Source organism: Poeciliopsis prolifica, unplaced genomic scaffold (genome assembly GCF_027474105.1).
Source record: "Poeciliopsis prolifica strain line A6 unplaced genomic scaffold, Auburn_PproV2 SCAFFOLD004, whole genome shotgun sequence".
NCBI lineage: Eukaryota > Metazoa > Chordata > Actinopteri > Cyprinodontiformes > Poeciliidae > Poeciliopsis > Poeciliopsis prolifica.
In genome coordinates this window covers 8,756,299-8,775,674 of record NW_026562379.1, presented here as the reverse complement: position 1 = coordinate 8,775,674, position 19,376 = coordinate 8,756,299, and the positions used below count along the sequence as shown (strand labels likewise).

Genomic DNA, 19,376 nt, shown 5'->3' with positions numbered 1-19,376 from the left:
GCATGAAAACATGGTAGAAAACATTTGGATGTACTCAAACCAATACATGATGGCTGGGGAGCAATCAATACATCTTACGCCATAGTATAAAAGACACCTCAGTGCTTTAGTGTCCTCAGAGTTTGCTGTGACTTGTATTCAGTGTTTATGAGTCATAAGAAAAAGATTCAAAATAAAGAATTTTGCTTTCATCAGCCTGTAAAGCATTGCACCATTTTCTTCTGTAAATCAGCCAGTCAGTTCTTTGGCCATTTGTAACTTGTTTCTTTTTCCCAACAATGAAACTTTGGGGATAGGCTTCTTACTAATGGAGTCTAATTCACAACAGCAACCATGTGACTTTCTTTATTTTATTTTATTTTTTTCCCAACAATATCTTTATTGTTTTTTTTTTTTCAACATTTTTTCATAATATACAGGAGATAAATGTGCTCTCACATCAAAGGAAAAGCCCAGGATAATTAAATTATTGTCCAACATTCAACTTGTCAAGCCAGGTCCTTATGGAGCATTTAAGAGCAGCTCTTATTACATACAGAGTATAGGAACAAAAAACATAAACTTCAAACAAACAATCAAACAAACAAAGAAAAAAGAAAGAGAGAAGAAACAGTGTCCCCAACCCCAAACCCCCAAGAAGAAGCAACAATTACAATGAAAACGGTTTTTCTATTTTCTAGGAATTAGCCCATATTATTTTGTATTGTAAGTGATTCAGAAAATATCAACTCAAATATATAATTCAAAGTAGTCCAGTATACAAATGAAGATTATTTTAGGACACTGCAGGGGACCAACTACAACTGTAACTCACCCCTGAGACCCCGCCATATCCATTTTTCCTAAATATTCCAGAAAAGGATCCCAAACACTTTGAAATAGTGATAGTTTCCCTTTTATAATAAAAGTAATCCTTTCCATTGGTAATGTTGAGGATATTTCATTAATCCAATTAATGAATTTTGGTTTACTAGTATTCTTCCATGAGAGTTCTATGACTCTTTTTGCAAGTATTAAACATAGATCCATGGCAGTAATAATCTTTCTGGACATATGATGTCTGTCAGGATATAGACCTAAAATAAACAATTTGGGGTCAAAAGCTAGTTTTATACCTAGTATAATCTCTAGAGCTTGTTTAATCTCCCTCCAGAATTGTTGAACTTTCTTGCATTTCCAGATACAATGGAAGAATGTCCCCTTCTCCTCTCCACAACTAAAACACAGGTCTGGGATGGCGCCGTTGTACTTATTAAGCTTTTCTGGCGTCACATATATTCTCATTAGCCAATTATATTGCAGTATTTTGAGGCGTGTATTGGTAGTTCGTGTTTGTGCTAAAGCACATGCTTTCTCCCAGTCCTCTGAAGGCAAGTTCTCCTGCAGATCCTCTTTCCAGGCATCGAGCTTCCACAAAGAAGATTCAGATGATCCCTCCATTAACATGCTATATAATTTGGAGATAATTCCTTTTCTAGAGCAATCGTTCTTCATTTCGATTTCCAAAGTGGACAGCGGAGGAATGGATACACCTTGGGTTTGAAATGATCTAATGAAATTTCTCACCTGCAAATATTTAAAATGATGTTTACTTGGAATATCATACTTGGCTTTCAGCTCTTCAAATGACACCATAACTCCATCCTCTGATTTCATCAGATCTCCTATTGTCTTTAGACCTTTTTCAGCCCATTTTCTAAAACCAGAATCTACCCTGCCTGGGGGAAAAAAACTGATTACCCCATATCGGACTAAGGCGTGACAAGGAGGAGGAGTCACCTAAATACTTCTTAACCTGATACCAAACCAAGATCATATTTCTGACTATAGAGTTTTTTGTCTTCTTTTTCAGCATTTTGATTTTTGCTGAGTAAATATACTGGGGTAGAGGGAGAGGTACAGAACAATTTTTAATATTTACCCAAGCCAAGGGACATTCATTATTAAAATAATACATCATAGTCCTCAACTGAGCTGCCCAATAGTACCAAAGTGGATTGGGGCACCTGAGGCCTCCTCTATCATACGGTAGATACAAGAGTGTTAGGCGAAGCCTTGGTCGTCTATTATTCCACAGAAAACGTATGAAAACCTGTTTTAGGGACGAAAATAAATTGGCAGGAGGCGGCAATGGAATGTTCTGAAACAAATACAGAAGTTTGGGCATTATATTGGATTTAAGGACATTGATTCGTGCTATAAGTGACAAGGGTAGACAGTTCCATCTGTCCACAGAAGCAGCAATTGAGTCTATCATGGGGTTATAGTTAACCGCAACAATGTCATTTATATGTGGTACTATTCTAATCCCCAAATATGTAAAGCAATCTACCTTTTTAAATTGGAAAGGATTCCTACCGCTATCCCTTTCTTCTGAATTAAGTAACATTAATGAAGACTTATCTTTATTTACTTTATATCCTGATATTCTTCCAAATGTATTTATTAGATCTATCAAGGCTGGTACAGAGTATTTCAGGTTTTCCAGAAAAAGAATGACATCGTCAGCAAACAGGGCAATTCTACGTTCCTGTTGGCCTATTGTCAAACCAGTTATGTTTTTATGGGACCGCACTGCAATGGCAAGTGGTTCTATTGCTAGAATAAATAATAAAGGGGACAAGGGGCACCCTTGTCTACAACCTCTTTTAATCTTAAATGATTTAGATATTACTCCGTTTGTTACTATTTCAGCATGAGGCTCATTGTATAGGAGTTTCACCCATCGACAGAAGTTATCCCCACAACCAAATCTTTTCAGTATCTCAAATAAATAGGGCCACTCAACTCTATCAAAGGCCTTTTCTGCATCCAGTGATAACAAAGACGGCTCTGTTCTTTCTTCCATAGTATAAATGATATCCAGTACTCGTCTGACATTGTGAAATCCCTGTCTTCCTACAATAAACCCATTTTAATCACAGTTAATTATTTCGGGCAATATTTTCTCCAATCTTCGAGCCAGAATTTTGCACAGAATCTTTAAATCAACATTAAGAAGACTTATTGGTCTTAGGTTTTCACACTTGTTGCAAGGTTTGTCAGGTTTTGGTAATAACGTAATCAGGGCTCCTCTTAGTGAGACGGGAAGAATTCCCTTTTCAAATGAGTCCAGATACATGTCAAAAAGGGGAGCTAGCAGTTTAGCTTTGTATTTCTTATAAAATTCTGTCGGCAGCCCATCTGGGCCTGGGGCTTTGCCTGTTTTCAAGTGATCTATTGCTGTAGATATTTCCTCTTTAGTTATAGCTGCACTAAGATTGGTACTCATTAATTCTGGGATGTTGACCAATTGAAGGGTTTCTAAGAAAACATTTTGCTCTTGTTCCTTATGTGTTATGTCTGAGCTATATAGTTTTTCAAAAAAGACCTTAAAACTTTCATTGATTTCTATTGGATCGGTAGTAATCTGTCCGTCATTATATTCAACTGAAGAGATAGTTTTCTCATTTTGTAATTGTCGAAGTCGCCAGGCTAGTAATTTCCCAGGTTTTTCCCCTTGATCATAGAACGACTGCTTGAGACGTAAAAGTTGTGAGGCGGCTTTGGCGGCAGACAGTTCATTGTACTGTGTTCTTAGAATCAGAAGCTTCTTGTGAGTATTTGGGCATCGCGTTTGATAGTAATTTTCTTCTAGCAGTAAGATCTCCGCTGCCAAATCTTTTGTTTTTTGATAAGTTTGTTTTGACGTATAACTCGTAAAGCTAATTATTTGACCCCTTACAAAGGCCTTAAAGGCTTCCCACCTTGAAGAGGGTGATGTTTCAACTGTATTAGTTTCAAAGTAGATGTTAATTTGACTATCTATAAAACATATAAATTCTGGGTCGATGAGCCATTTTTGTTTAAGACTCCACCTCGGATGGTCTCTCCTTAGTTTTAAATCCTCATAGATAAGTGAATTTGGTGCATGGTCAGAAATTAAGATGCTATCATATTGACAGTCCCTTATCTTATGTCTCAAAGTGGTAGAGATTAAAAAGTAATCAATACGTGAATATGATTTATGTGTACTTGAATAACACGAGTATTTCAAACTCTTGGGATTCATGTCCCTCCAAATATCCATCAAGTTGAGTTCTTTCATAAAGTATTGAATTGTTTGTCTACTTTTAGAATGGGAATTGTCAGAACGTGAGCTTCTATCCAATTCTGGGTTCATTGTGCAGTTAAAATCTCCTGCCATAATATAGCTGCCAGACAAAGATGAAATTGTAAGGAAGAGATTTTGAAAAAACTTTGGGTCATCGACATTTGGGGCATAGATATTTATCAGATTTATTTTTTCTGCAATAAGTGTGCCCTGTAGAATAATGTATCTCCCAGCCTTGTCTTTAATAACCCTTGTTACGTGGAATGGTATGGATTTATGAATCAAAATCATAACCCCTCTCGCTTGGGAAGTAAAGGTTGCCGAATAAATACTGCCCTGCCACCTCCTGCCAATCCTCGCCTCTTGACCAGACAATAGGTGAGTTTCCTGAAAAAACATAATATCAGAGTGCATAGATTTCACCCTAGTCATTATTTGTTTCACTTTTTTCAGTTTCTGTAGTCCCCTGCAGTTCCAAGAAGACACTTTAATTCTTACACCACCAGACATATTGTGCAGAACTTAATGGGCTTCCTAGTATTTTCAAATTGTTTAAAGACAAAGAAACCAAGAACATCTGGATATTAACAGCTACATCCCTAGTAATAATGAACACTGAACAATAAATCCCTTTTAAACCCTGTTGCCCACCCCCCTCCCCCTTTAATACTTTGGTACCCATCTAACAGCTGAAGGCTGTTCCACACGACAGTGAGGATCAACCGACTGTGCCTGAATATTTTCCTCTCTTACCCCACTACCTAAGAAACTCGTTACTAATTGCGTCCAAAAAAAATAAGAAATCGGTAAGTAAAAATATAGGATTTTGGCTATGAACCTCTGGGATGGCAAACAAAGAATATTATACGCTACTTTTTAATTCTTAATTATGTTACTTAACATTAGGTAACGTAATTGTCCATTCCTGTTGATGTGTTGCGATGTAATGGCGCCATCCTTGTTTCATCCAGGTCTGCTTTCTGCTTTCAGAGTCATTACAAAGTTCTCTGCTTCAGCTGGTTGGTTAAAGATGCGAGACTGACCGTTGTGTGTCACCAGCAGTCGAGCGAGGGGAATCATGCCATATCTTATCCCCATGGCGCGGAGTTGTTGTCTCACGCCGTCAAACTCTTTCTGTTTTTTATGCACACCGGCTGCGAGGTCCTCATATAATCTCACCGGGTGATTCTTGAATAGGATCTGACCCTTTGCCCTTGCAGCTCTCACCACCGTCACTTTATCCCTGTAGTTTAAAAACTTCATAATAAGAGTCCGTGGTGCAGCGGTGCTTGATGCGCTTTTCTGGCCGATCCGGTGCGCTCTCTCCAGCGTCAGTGTGTTGCGTGACGGCGCCAGGTTCAGAGCCTCTGGTAGCCACTTATCCAGAAAGGCGCAGGCGTCCTCTCCCTCCGCGCCCTCGGGAAGGTTAACCAGCCTCAGGTTAGATCGCCGCGATCGTTACCAAGTCCAACATTTTCCCTTCAAACTTTTGACTTTCTTTTCGAGGACCTGGGCCCTCGCTTGTAGACTGGTTATGTCATCCTCTGCTGTAGATATGCGCACTTCCGCCTCACCTACCCGCTCGGCGCATTGGTTAATATCTTTTTTAACACTCTCTATTGCTGACAAAATTCCATTCAGTTTGGAGGAGAAATCTGATTTCAGATTTGCAATTCCAGCCAATATTGCCGCCGAACCAACTTCAGCGGTCTTATTCTTCCCACTCGACTGATAGCGTTCCTCCTCCATTGGCTGGAACGTGCTGCTGTTAGCCTCGCTATTTTCACCGCTAGCTTCAGAGCTTACCTGAGAAGTGAAGTCAGATAACTTCGATTGAGTCGGTTTGTTGGAGTTTTTACTGAGCTTCTTTTGTGAAAGAGGCATCACAGCTGTTTTGAACGTCGTTCAATGAGACTTGCAACGAGTATATACCAGGATTTTGCAGAAAGGTAGCGGAGCACAAGTGAACACGTCCTCTCAGCAAGCCGCCATTACCGGAACCCACAATGTGACTTTCTAAGTTGAATTTGAAACTAATGCAAAGGCTTGCATTACAAGCCTTTAACTTGTAATGCAAGTTAAAGGCAATGCATTTACCTTTAACTTGTAAAATTAAAGGAAACTTTTACAAGTTGAAGGTAATGCAATGCATTTCCAACAATACATTGTTGGAAATACACCAACAATGTATTTCCAGATCAGCACACTGACAAAGATGGAGCTTGTCTTGACTACATAATTCAATGCTGTTTTATATATATATATATATATATATATATATATATATATATATATATATATATATATATATATATAATATATATATATAAAAAAGTTCTCTCTTCTGTATAATCTTATGCTGTGACAAGGCAGGTTAGTATGACAAAACTTAGCAGGTAGGTCACATTAAACATCTTCATAAACCTGGGTCACCAGTGATTATTCCACAACTTGAATCAACTATGAATTACATAAATCAAATTGCGTTCTTTCAAACTGAACAGAAGCCAAAGCAAAACTAACCTGAAAAATTGTCAGGAAATTAATTCTTAAGTGATTTTGAAAATCACATTTTGTTGGTCTCTTTTTTGTTTGAAAGCATTTTTATTATTTATTACATGAACATTGTTTAATTAAAACTGTTAAAAACACATGTACAAAAAGTTGTAAATAAAATGTATTTATGTGTTACTCCTGCTTTCCTTTTCACACAAACAATGTTGTTCCAAAAACAGAGTGAAGTCATAAGCTTGTAGAAACAGATTAAATCTGCTTTTTGATCATCAACTTTCATACGGAAAACCTCAGAGCCCCAGAGCTTCTCTCTTCATGCTGCAACCCAACAGTGTATTTCCAGCTTCAACACACTCTGACACAGATGGAGCTGAAAGGGCAAAAAAGGGATGAAAGCATTCCCAAATTCTTTTTGCACCTGAATAGCCTTCTATTTTTAACACACAACACCGTTGTAATGTGCATCACCTGTCTGAGCTTTAATCCATGATGCAGCCTTCATAGCCAGAAGCTCCCATTCCTCCTTTGCATCCATCTTAAAACCATGAAGCCAAATCAGAGCCAGAATGGAGGCCCACACTTCATTGTTGGCCTAATTAACATAAATGAGAAACACAAAACCATATCATGCCAAAGGTTGCTTGATGGATTGCAGGTATTTTCATTAGATCCCATTACTGTCACTTAATTTTATTATTATTCATTACTGTGGAAAAACAAACAAACAAACAAAAAATACTTATGTTACTCTGTATTTTGCTGGCTATTTTCAGTTTGGTGGTTATTTTTTAAGTCTCACGTTTCTTATGTGTGTTCAGTTGATTAACTCCGTATCAACTCTCCCTTTACAGCTCAACACTAAAACATGGTGGTTGACTCATTTGCCTCACAGGGTTCGCGGTTCAAATCCCTGGAGACTTTCTGTGTTGAGTTTCTATGTTCTCCATCAGTTTTCTTTGACTCTCTTGATACTCCAACATCTCCCACAATGCAAATACATGGATGGTAAGACAAATGGCCTTCAAGTTGTTCTCAGGTCTGAGTGAATGACTGCATGTTTGTTTTTCCTGCATTTTATTCATTACCTCTGCAAACGATCTTAAACTTCCCTAACTGCAAGAAACCATAAACATTATTGAGCCGATTTTGAAAATTGATGGTCAGAGTGATGATCATTTGCACTACCTACAATTTTACTTCTCATTTTCTTCATGTGGGAATTCTTGAAACATAACACCTTGAAATTGATATTAAATATTAGCTTAGAACCCACCGACTGTGGCTTTGCCTTTTCCACTTGCTCGCCGGTCTTTCCCAGCACAGCAGCCAGATTTGCATCAAGCATCCAGTAGCCAGATGCCTTCTGCAGGGACACCAGCTGCAGCAGAGCATCTTTACTGGGTACCACAGCTTCTGGCTCACTGGATTCTTCCAGAAAGACTTCTTCAAACATGTCAAATGTGGAATAGAAAAAGTTCAATAAAAGTCTTAGCTCTTGTCTTATTGATGAAACCAAATCGGTTTCATCATAACACAAATTCCAAAGTGGAATTCTGTAAATTCCACTCAAGTACTTATGAAAACAAATAATTTCAATTCTGTTGACAAATATTGTAACAATGCAAATTATAACAACTTTTTGAAGACACTATTCTTTCTTCTTCTTCACAACAATGTCCTCTTTGTGAGTGTGAGGATGTCAGCAACTAAAAACACAATATACATCAAAAAGTAAATGTAGTGGGCAGTGAAAGTCTGGCCCAGCAGGCCATCTATATTATGGGCATGTGAAATTTGCATAGATGGGACCTAAAAAAATAATATCCTGTCAAGTACTACATCATTTGTTATTGTGATGATAAAAATACCAAGATCACAAAGAGGACTGTGACTTGAACCTTATTTGTTGTTGTTGACAGCCTAACAAATCTCCTATGATTTGTCTCTCCAAAACTCTTATGCAACAACTCCTGGAAAAAGATTAGCCTTGCTACTTGGGTAACTTTGTTACGTCACCTGTAGCTCCAGCAGATCTCAAAGCACTGTACTGGTCACTGTTCATCAAAGGATACAATTTTCTGAAAAGCATTTAAGAGTTGTGACCTTAGGTACCAGAACTAAATGAGGTCAAGCAGCATCAGTTCTTATGCTGCTCAGTGCAATTGCCTGACAACAAGAGATGTGCAAAAGCCGTTGAACCCCAGACAAGGACAGAAAACATTACTGTTTACTTCTGTCCATCTGGATATTTCACAAGTATTCCAGATTCCTTTCACTGCCCAGAAACATGGTAGGTTAATTAAGTATTCTAAAATTCTCCCATAGCCATAAATGTATGCTTGCATGGTTTCTGTTGATTGTGTCTGTGTGGTGTTGTATGATTGACTGGTGACCCCACTGACAAGTCAAGATAGACATCAGTGTCCTCTGTGACCATACATTGTAAAACTGGTGTAAACAATGAATGGATATGGTTATGAAAGTACACTTACCTGGTTTTAGTACAGCTTGATCACAATCAGAATCTATATATGTTGAAGAAAAACAAAATAGAAATAAAGGTAGATGTTCAAAGTTAAAAAAAAACAACAAAAAAACTCAGTGTACAAGTAAATCGGCCTGTTTGCATATGTTCATGACGCCATATACCAGGAAGTAGGGTCTTAAAGGATACATCAAGTGTCTGAGATGTTATTTCCATTAACATGTATGCTGGAAAGGGGTCAATTATATTTATATTTTTATTCTTCAAAAAGTTGAAAACAAGCCTAAAAACTTAAATGTTCAACTATGAACATCAAGAATGGACAATAAGAACTTACCAAACTTACACAATATTTTGTGGTACTTATTGTGGCATCAATACAAGTGATAATATAAATCATTTTACAAAATTTTTGCTAGACTTTTCTAACCAGTTGTATGGCTGTGATAACATTACTGCAGTTCAAGCCCCACAAATAAATACTGCAATAAAAACATACCAATTTTTAAAAAGGATTCCTTGAAATATCTGACATAAATTGTGTTTTCTTTAATTGTTAAATTATATACAGTGTTGCATTACATCATATTTTTTACTTTATTGATACTGTCATTGAACATTGGAGAATTAGCTAAATTAATCCTGACACTCATTTTTGGAGATTTTCAAATATACTGCAATATAATCTGTATCTGGAATCAGAACTGTGACGATAATAATAATAATAATAATAATAATAATAATAATAGTGGAGGAACTGGGTTCCGGTCTAAGGAAGGAATTCAAATTAATTGTAATTTGATCAAAATTATCAACCCAGTTAAGAAATATTTCACATCAATAAGCAATACAATAAATGCCCATTCCCATGCAAATTTGTCAAAGAAATGCTAATGGAGTTTTATTCTGGTTTTAAATCCCAACACTGCACAGTAGCAGCACCTTTAAGTGTTTTTAACGGTTTCTTCTTAATTATTGATTCAAGCCACGCAGTTCTGTTAGTTCTGGAAGTTGTTATACTGTCAATCAAAGTATACTTTTATACTTTGACTGGAGTGCATTGTAGGTCACAGAGGCAGTTTTATTAATCCGTTTGACAGGTTTTTTTCTGCCTGTGTTTGTTGAAGAATCTTCTCCTACTTTGTACTCCACAGAATATCAAAGGTTCATTTTGGGTCTTATTGTTTCCCTTCATATCTTCTGCCACTGGGATTTCCATTTTTTCCACTGTTTTGCCAACAACATCCACATACATTTCACTTAATTTTGATCCGATCCTATTGAGGGCTTAATTTTATCCTTACCGAAACAACATTACTAAATGTAAACTAAAAATAACCTATAAAGTTTAACAACCACATATATTTCACTTAATTTTGATCTGATCTTCTGATCCACTGCAGTATCAGTTAAAATGTCTACAGGGTGTTAATAGGATGGCTAACTCTAAACTAACAGAATAAAAACAAAAGTGAAATTAGTGTGTTTGGTCTGGGCAAACAGACTTTTTGAACCCGATACTGTCAGGAATATTGAAGCATTTTTAGACTGCTCTTTGAGAGATTAGCATAGTATTAAGAGTAGTCAAGAGTTGTTTTCAATCAGTTATGTCAAAGCTAAATCTTACATTCCTCCTAAAACTCTCTCTCATCTTGACTGACTTGTAACTCGTCTCTCTATCACCTGCAGTTGGTCTAAAATGATGCTGCTCATCTTTATGCGGTTAACAAAAGGCATGACCACATCACCTCAGCATCAGTGTATTTATACTGCCTGCTTCTTCATTTTCAGAAGAATTTTATGATTTTTTTAAAATTAATGCACCTAATGGTAGTATGCGTTTACAGACTAAATAAAATAAATGGAGCTGTAAAATCATCTGATCTTTATTGGGTCAAAGCAATTTCTATAGAATCAAGTGAAAATGGAGCAAAAGCTATTCACAGATTTTTCTATATAGTGTGCTTCTCTATGGATGTGTGCATTTTTACAATATTATCAGATATAAGCTCATAATAAAACTGAACAAATAGTAATAGGTTATGAAACATTTGGTCGGTGAACTTTTATTTAAGCTTTACAAAACAAAAAAACAAAAAAAAAAAAGAGTCAAGTTAAAAATAATTTATGAAGTCTACTTCATCATTCTTTTACCAAACAATTATATGGGCATCTCTGAGTTAATTTGCACAAGCTTGCTTTTAGTTATAATTGATTGCAGAAGGTATTCAAGTATATAGCAAACGTGTTTTTCAGTTGCAGTTTGAATTATTATTTGTTGATGGACCAGCTCTTTTTACTTACCCAAAACTGGGGAAGCAGACATATCCATCAAATCTAGATCAGAATAAATAAAAAAAAGAAGTGAGATTGTGACATTTCATTCTAACAATTTCTTTCAGGCTTCATTTTGTCTTTACCAAAACGACATGACTAAATGTAAACTAAAAATAACCCATTTGTGGAGGTGCGCTGAAATAGCTCCTGCCTACATGGAGACACAGAGACATGAAAAAAAAATAGTTCTAAGATTGTGACATTTCATTCCAATAACCGTTTTCAGACTCTTCTATTTTTATTTTGGTGAATATGACACTGAACACTACTTAGACACATTTAGGGTGTTCTCAGATTGAATCTCTAAATCCAAATGTAAATTTCACTTTACCTGTTTTAATCAACACGTCTGGGCTTCAGTAAGTTTTCCAGTTGTCTCAAGATTTTCAGATTTTTACATCCGTCTCTGCAGACAGATAATTGCATCCGTCTGCCTAGACAGATATCATTTATTGATAAAAGGTATCCGTCTATGGATAACTATGGAGTCATCCCATCTATGCTGGGAGAACTGCATAGACCGAGGTAAAGATGAGAAAAATCTAAAAACATAAATAAATAAAAATCTATACAAACTAAAAGTTTTTCATATGAAGCGCTTTTGCAGTGTAATTTAATGGAGACACTTCAAGCAATTTGTTTGGGTGTGACCGTGCTGTGAGCATCAGCAAAGAAACATCAATAGATTAGCTGTGGTATCAGATTACCACATGTTAATTGAACTAGTTAACTTGGTGAAGTTCAGACTGATGCTTTAGTTAGAGCTTAACAAAACCTGGTTACTGTGTGTCTGACTGTCAGTGGCCATGTTAGTGCTGGTGAACTAGGGGGCATTACTGGGTTTCTGGTTGAGAATGCCCAACTAAAAGTCACCACTGGTAAAAAGGTTTTGAAGGTTGTACTGATTTTATTTTCACACATGAACTGGACAAGGATGCGCTTTAAACCACAATAAGTGTAGCCAGGTTTGCAAGATACATGTCTAATAATACTGGAATAAGTGAACTCCTCATTTGTGTTATTCCAACATGCAGTTGTCAATATTCACTGTATGCTGTAAAATTCATACAAGTATTTTAACTTTTTCTTTTTTAACCTTAAACATTGCTTGAAACAGACATAAAATTTGTGAACAAAGAATTAGCTGATATATTATTTGTTACAATTATTTTATAATGCTTCTTACCAAAGAAAATGAAACTGAAATTATTATGCACCGAGACCTTATTTTTATCTTTATCAAAACTGTTAAAACAAAATGTAAAACAACAAAACGCTAAAAAAAATACTAAAACAAAAATACACAAACTTACTGCAGTATAATTTTTGCATAACTTGGTATCATGTAAACAGCAATGAAAAGTACAATACATGCTATTGTGACTGTTTCTCTTCCATTTGTGTGAAAATGTATCCAAAATGTTTTAATAAATTATTATTGATGATAAATGTTTCCAAGTACAAAGTAATTATGTTTTTAAGTTGTAGCAGTTCCTCCTTAGAGTTTTACTTACCAGCCATTTGTGGAGCAAAACAATCTGCAGCCATAATGTTCACTAGACCAAAGGACATGAACATGTTTAAAAAGACAGACAGACAGATAGATAGAAAAACTAATACATTTTATTCCAAAAGTTGTTTTTAGAAGGTTCTATTCTGACTTTTTGAGCACACAAACAAATATCTTTTCAAAAGCCATGAGCATGGATTCAGACAAAGATTAAATCTGATCCTAAATGTAGAGCTGGCCTGGTTTGCTTTTACTAACAAATTTGACAACTTCAATACAAAAAGAACTGTTGAAATTAGTTACGGCATCCAAATTATTTTAGACCAAAATTCTAATAAATTCTTAAAATATACTGGGGCATGCTGTGGTGCCGCAGGAGGTTAGCACGCCCCACATTTGGGGGCCTCGACTCCCGATCCCAGCGACCTTTGCCACATTTGGATTAAGAAAGAATTTGCTACTGCAGTGTCCAAACATATTATATATGGTGTTTAATATTATCAAACAAAGTTAAATCTTGTTGATCATAATTATGATCAACAAGATTATATTAATATATTAATATTATGAATTATGTTTTGAAGTTGTAGCAGTTCCCTCTTAGGGTTTTACTTACTAGCCATTGGTGGTGCACAACAAGCTGCAGCCCTCATGTTCACTAGACCAAAGGAGATGAACATATTTAGATGTATATATATATATATATATATATATATATATATATATATATATATATATATATATATATATATATTAAAAAAAAGATAGAAAGACTAATACATTTATTCCAAAAGTTGTTTTTAGAAGGTTCTATTCTGACTTTTTGAGCACACAAACAAATATCTTTTCAAAAGCCATGAGGATGGATTCAGAGGAGATTAGCAGAAGATTAAATCTGATGCTAAATGTAGAGTTTGCTTTTACTAACAAATTTGACAACTTCAATACAAAAAGAACTGTTGAAATTAGTTACGGCTTCCAAATTATTTTAGACCAAAATTCTAATAAATTCTTAAAATATACTGGGGCATGCTGTGGTGCCGCAGGAGGTTAGCACGCCCCACATTTGCGGGCCTCGACTCCCGATCCCAGCGACCTTTGCCACATTTGGATTAAGAAAGAATTTGCTACTGCAGTGTCCAAACATATTATATATGGTGTTTAATATTATCAAACAAAGTTAAATCTTGTTGATCATAATTATGATCAACAAGATTATATTAATATATTAATATTATGAATTATGTTTTGAAGTTGTAGCAGTTCCCCCTTAGGGTTTTACTTACTAGCCATTGGTGGTGCACAACAAGCTGCAGCCCTCATGTTCACTAGACCAAAGGAGATGAACATATATATATATATATATATATATATATATATATATATATATATATATATATATTATATATATATATATATATATATATATATAAAATATATATATATATATTATATAAAAAAGATAGAAAGACTAATACATTTATTCCAAAAGTTGTTTTTAGAAGGTTCTATTCTGACTTTTTGAGCACACAAACAAATATCTTTTCAAAAGCCATGAGCATGGATTCAGAGGAGATTAGCAGAAGATTAAATCTGATGCTAAATGTAGAGTTTGCTTTTCTAACAAAATTTGACAACTTCAATACAAAAAGAACTGTTGAAATTAGTTACGGCTGCCAAATTATTTTAGACCAAAATTCTAAGAAATTCTTAAAATATACTGGGGCATGCTGTGGTGCCGCAGGAGGTTAGCACGCCCCACGTTTGGGGCCTCGACTCCCGATCCCAGCGACCTTTGCCACATTTGGATTAAGAAAGAATTTGCTACTGCAGTGTCCAAACATATTATATATGGTGTTTAATATTATCAAACAAAGCTAAATCTTGTTGATCATAATTGATTAGTAACACTGATAGAGTGCCAAAAGGGGTGAATATTTTTAATAAACACTGTATTATGGGAGAAATTCTACTTCTTCATCTGAATAATTTCAGACTGAAACTTATTTGATCAATGTATCATATCAGTTCATAGTCAGTTGATATTTGCAGTCAATAGGAGGTTTACTTACCATTTATACCTATTATAACTCTCTATTAACAACTATTTAAAATGAAAATCACTCACTTCCATAGAAAGGTGTCGGTACATTTCTGCGCACCAGTGGTCCTTCAACGGGCTTGCCGCTGTCTTTGTTAACAGCTATGAAGGCAGTGAAAGAACTGCTCACTCCTGATTGGACACTGAGCTCCACCACCTTTTTCTTCATTTCTTCATCATTCTGTTTACTTTGTGTCCTCTCCTCCGACTCCAGGGAGCGAATCATAGTGCGAGCAGCCAGTCTGTGGACTGTTAATCTGCAGACAAGAAGGAGAAAGATCTAAAGATGGAGCTCAATCTCTTTCAACATAAAGATTAATCCCTCTACTATATTTGTTTTTTTCTGTAACATCCCCCTTTTTTCCGAGGGTATGGTTGCATTTCTGTCAAGATTAATTTTCCATTCGTTGTTGGAGTGAAACCAAGATATATCAAATGAACAAAAATAATTTCTGATTTATGAAGCAAAGAGTCGGGATCCTATCTTCACTTATATTTCCTTGTGCACCTTCTTTATTCTCCCAAAAGTGTTTTGTAAACTAAAATAACCACCTGGTCAATTTAGAAACAGAGAAAGGGAGAAATGAGGAAATTAAAATCAGCACTGTAGATAAATAACATCGTTCATTATACAGCTGCACTTTGAGATCCTGACTATGAACACGACAAAACACATCAGCTACATCGGACAACTCCTGATCACACTGGGTTTCCCCACCATAGCAACTCCCATACCCACAGAACTCATTTGCAAACCTGATTGTCAGGTTTGATATGCCTGACCATCAAGGTTTTACTAAACAGTAGCTCTAAACGACTGGACTTAAACAGGCACCAATGAAATTCAGGCCACAGTTTAGGAGAACTACAACTAAAGTGAAAACCCTGAAGATGTCTCCATGCAGAAGGACCCCAGGACTGTCTTGTTACAAGGCAGCAGAGCCAGCAACTGCACCACTGTGCAGCCCCTCTGCTAATAACATCTAGTTGACAATTCTTGACCCATACACTATGGCTGAAAATGTTCTGCCATTAAGAGACGTTCCAACTGTCCTAAAATCTTATGATTACACAAGGACACAGGATGTCGAGCCCTCTAAAAAATAACTTAACACAAAGGGAACACTTTATGTTTTTGAGCAACAGGGAAATAGTTTCCATGAATATCATATGACTTACACAAATACAGTCATTTCCGTGAAACATCAATAGATTAGCTGTGGTTTGCTTTTACTAACAAATTTGACAACTTCAATACAAAGAACTGTTGAAATTAGTTACGGCTTCCAAATTATTTTAGACCAAAATTCTAATAATTTCTTAAAATATACTGTGGTAACTAGTTTAATTACCACATGTTAATTAAACTAGTTAACTTGGTGAAGTTCAGACTGATGCTTTATTTAGAGCTTAACAATAACCTGCTTACTGTGTGTCTGACTGTCAGCCCCCCTGCTAAAACAGATGCAGGGGGGCTCTAGGTAAGTAGTCTTACCTAGAGTCATCTGCATGTTTGAGATTGAAGTGAAACTGGCTCTGAGAGGGATGACCTGCCAGGCTGTATCTCACTGTCACACTGCCATCTGTTGCCTCTGAACTCTGTAAAAATTTGTTGATTAGGATGAAGATATATATATATGTGTGTGTGTGTGTGTGTGTGTGTGTGTGTGTGTGTGTGTGTGTGTGTGTGTGTGACCCCACCTGTAGAGTTAGCTGAGCATAAATCAGTGACCTTTGACCCTGAAAAATAGCTGTAATGGGTGGAGAGAGAACAGTGGCAGACACTCCCTTTGGTAAATCCCAAGAGACAGAAATGTCCTCCACAACTGGCTGCAGTCCAAACCTGAGTGACTGCATCACCTGTGGTTCAAACAATAGTTGTGAAATTATTTACTTTTATTATCATCACATTTTAATTTTTTACAGTTTTTTTTTTGTTTGTTTTTACCTTTGGTTGCATCCTATCAGCCCCAGTGATGAACTGAGCGTGACCTCCGCCCTCTTTGGCCATCCCGTTGATGAGAGCAGAGCTGGCTCCTTCTCCAATCCCAAAAGAGAAACACCTACGATACAAAAGTTTGATTTCAAACGCACAATAACATCAGAACATGAAGCAGACTGGGAATCTGTAGGTTTATGGTTTCACCTATGGGAGCCTGCATTCTTCTTAACAAGATCAGTAACTTCTTGGTGTTTCCCACCTCTCCATCAGTGAAGACAAACAACTGAGGGAGGAGATGTAAGTGAGCTTCGGAGAAAACAAGTTTGTCTAACATTCCAGAAATGGGTGCAGCAGTAGGAGTTATTGTGGTGAACAATCACATTGTTCATTTCACATAGTGTGATAAAGCTGATTATTTGCTGGTGCAACTTCTAGAGCTGTTGCAATATCAGTGTGTATAGCTGACCTGTCGAGGATGTTTGGGAATGCAGGCTTGGCTGTAAATGTGCTGGAGAGGTTGAAGAATCTCCGTTCCTCCAAGATCAGACTCCATCTTTTCAACCTTATTCAGAGCCTCCTCCATGGTCTTCTCACTGTACTCCACACTCTTACTGCCATTAAGAACAATACAACCAATAAATATATATATATATATACTGAACAAAATGAAAGGAAACACTTTTAAATGAGCTCCTGAGTAGAAATTAAGGAAAGTTAGGGACTAGTAAATATTTTCTTTATTGAGTGGTTGTTGGTGAAGGAAAGGCTTAGATGACACTTACGGGAAAATGTGCTCAAAGGAAGAACCAAAACTGTAAATGTTGAAGTAGCAGCCCATTGGTAAACTCTTCAACAGCAGCAGCAAAGTGTCCTAAATAAAGACAAGATGTCAGGAGCTGTAAGGGTTTGTTTAGGTTTTTTTTACATCAGGAGTGCCAATTACTTTATGACAAAGATAATGGTGGGAAGTCTCAGAAAATGAACCTTTATAAAGAAAGTCTGAACAGAGAAAATAACTGCTTGGTTAAAAGTCTAAAGAATACCAAGTGACAAAATTGCTAGATTTCTGGTTCTGACAATGGTACTTGCAAAGAAAGCATTTTTAAGACAATTGTTTCAGTATCGCAAAAACCTGATTTTTGTTCTAATCCTTCTCAGATAAGGAAAGTTTTCCTTTTAAATGGATATCTTACTCTAATTAATCAAACTTAAGACATTTTCTGTATTAAATAAAATGAAGAGTCATCAACTCCACACAGAAATGTAGCTGCATGAGAAAACCAGTACCCTCATGAACCAGTTGAATTGCATTTAAGAGCTTTTGGGGTGACAATTAAGGGGTAAGAAAAAACCCTCAAACATTCCTTTAAAACACAAATAAATACCCGTGCACTGCTAATGCGAGTTTCTTGCGGTGTGTTGTGGTTCATGGCGCAGCCCATACTTCCTGATCGATCCACCAAGAACACAAACTCTCCACAGGCGGCGAGTGACGACATCACTGACTGGGGGAACTCAGGGTAAAGGCTAACCATCACCACTGGATCACCCATCAGAGAGCCTGCATGTTGGAGATGGAAAAAATTAAAAATACATAAACCTTCTCATATTCCAACAATTAATAATCAGTAACACCTGAAGTAATCGGTTCTCACCAGGTTTGGCAGAGGCCTGTCCTGCCTCCACTATAGCAGAGGGCTGGTGGGCGTCTTTGTAATAAATCAGTAGCTCAATGTCTCTGTCAAACTTGTGTCCTCCACCAATTTAACCTATAATTCAAAAACAGAAATAAAAAAACGAAATGAATTATCTTGTTTGTAATAACTACCTCCAGCAGTAACATCAGCTCTTTACCCACCGTCGCCTGAGTTTGATCAGCGTTGAGGTACTGAAGAGGCTCCAGGGAACAACTGGACTCTATTTTAGAGATTGGACGAGGAGAGGACACTCGGGCAGAAAAGGACAGACAGTAGGGCACCAGAGAGGCTGGAACTGAGGTCACCTGGACACTGGAACCTTCACTACCTGGAAACAACATGAGAGAAAACTGGGAGTCACTTAGTTTGTAATTAAAATGTATATTTGTGCATCCATCTATCAGCTGGTTTTCCTACCCTGAGGTTGGTATCGAGGGTTGAGCACAGCAGGCAGACAGAACCTCAACCCATCATCAGCCTGCACAGCCAGCTCAGTGACGTACTCCAGCCTGATGGAGGCGCTCTCTCCTGGAGGCAGACTGCCCACTTTCATGGAGAAGATATCTGGACTCTCGTCACTCTCCTCCAACAGGAAGGCCTGCTGACCGGAGCTCAGGGCATCATACTCCTCCTGAGCCTGCAGTCCACATGAAACATGTCAGCAATGTTCACTTTATTGTGTTTCAGCTTCTTCATA

General features: G+C 36.8%; 1 pseudogene; it reads right to left on the bottom strand.

Moving 5' to 3' along the window:
- Positions 1 to 6,589: 6,589 nt before the first annotated feature.
- On the bottom strand, positions 6,590 to 19,375 carry LOC129358860 (von Willebrand factor A domain-containing protein 5A-like; annotated as a pseudogene).
- Between the last annotated feature and the right edge of the window lies 1 nt (position 19,376).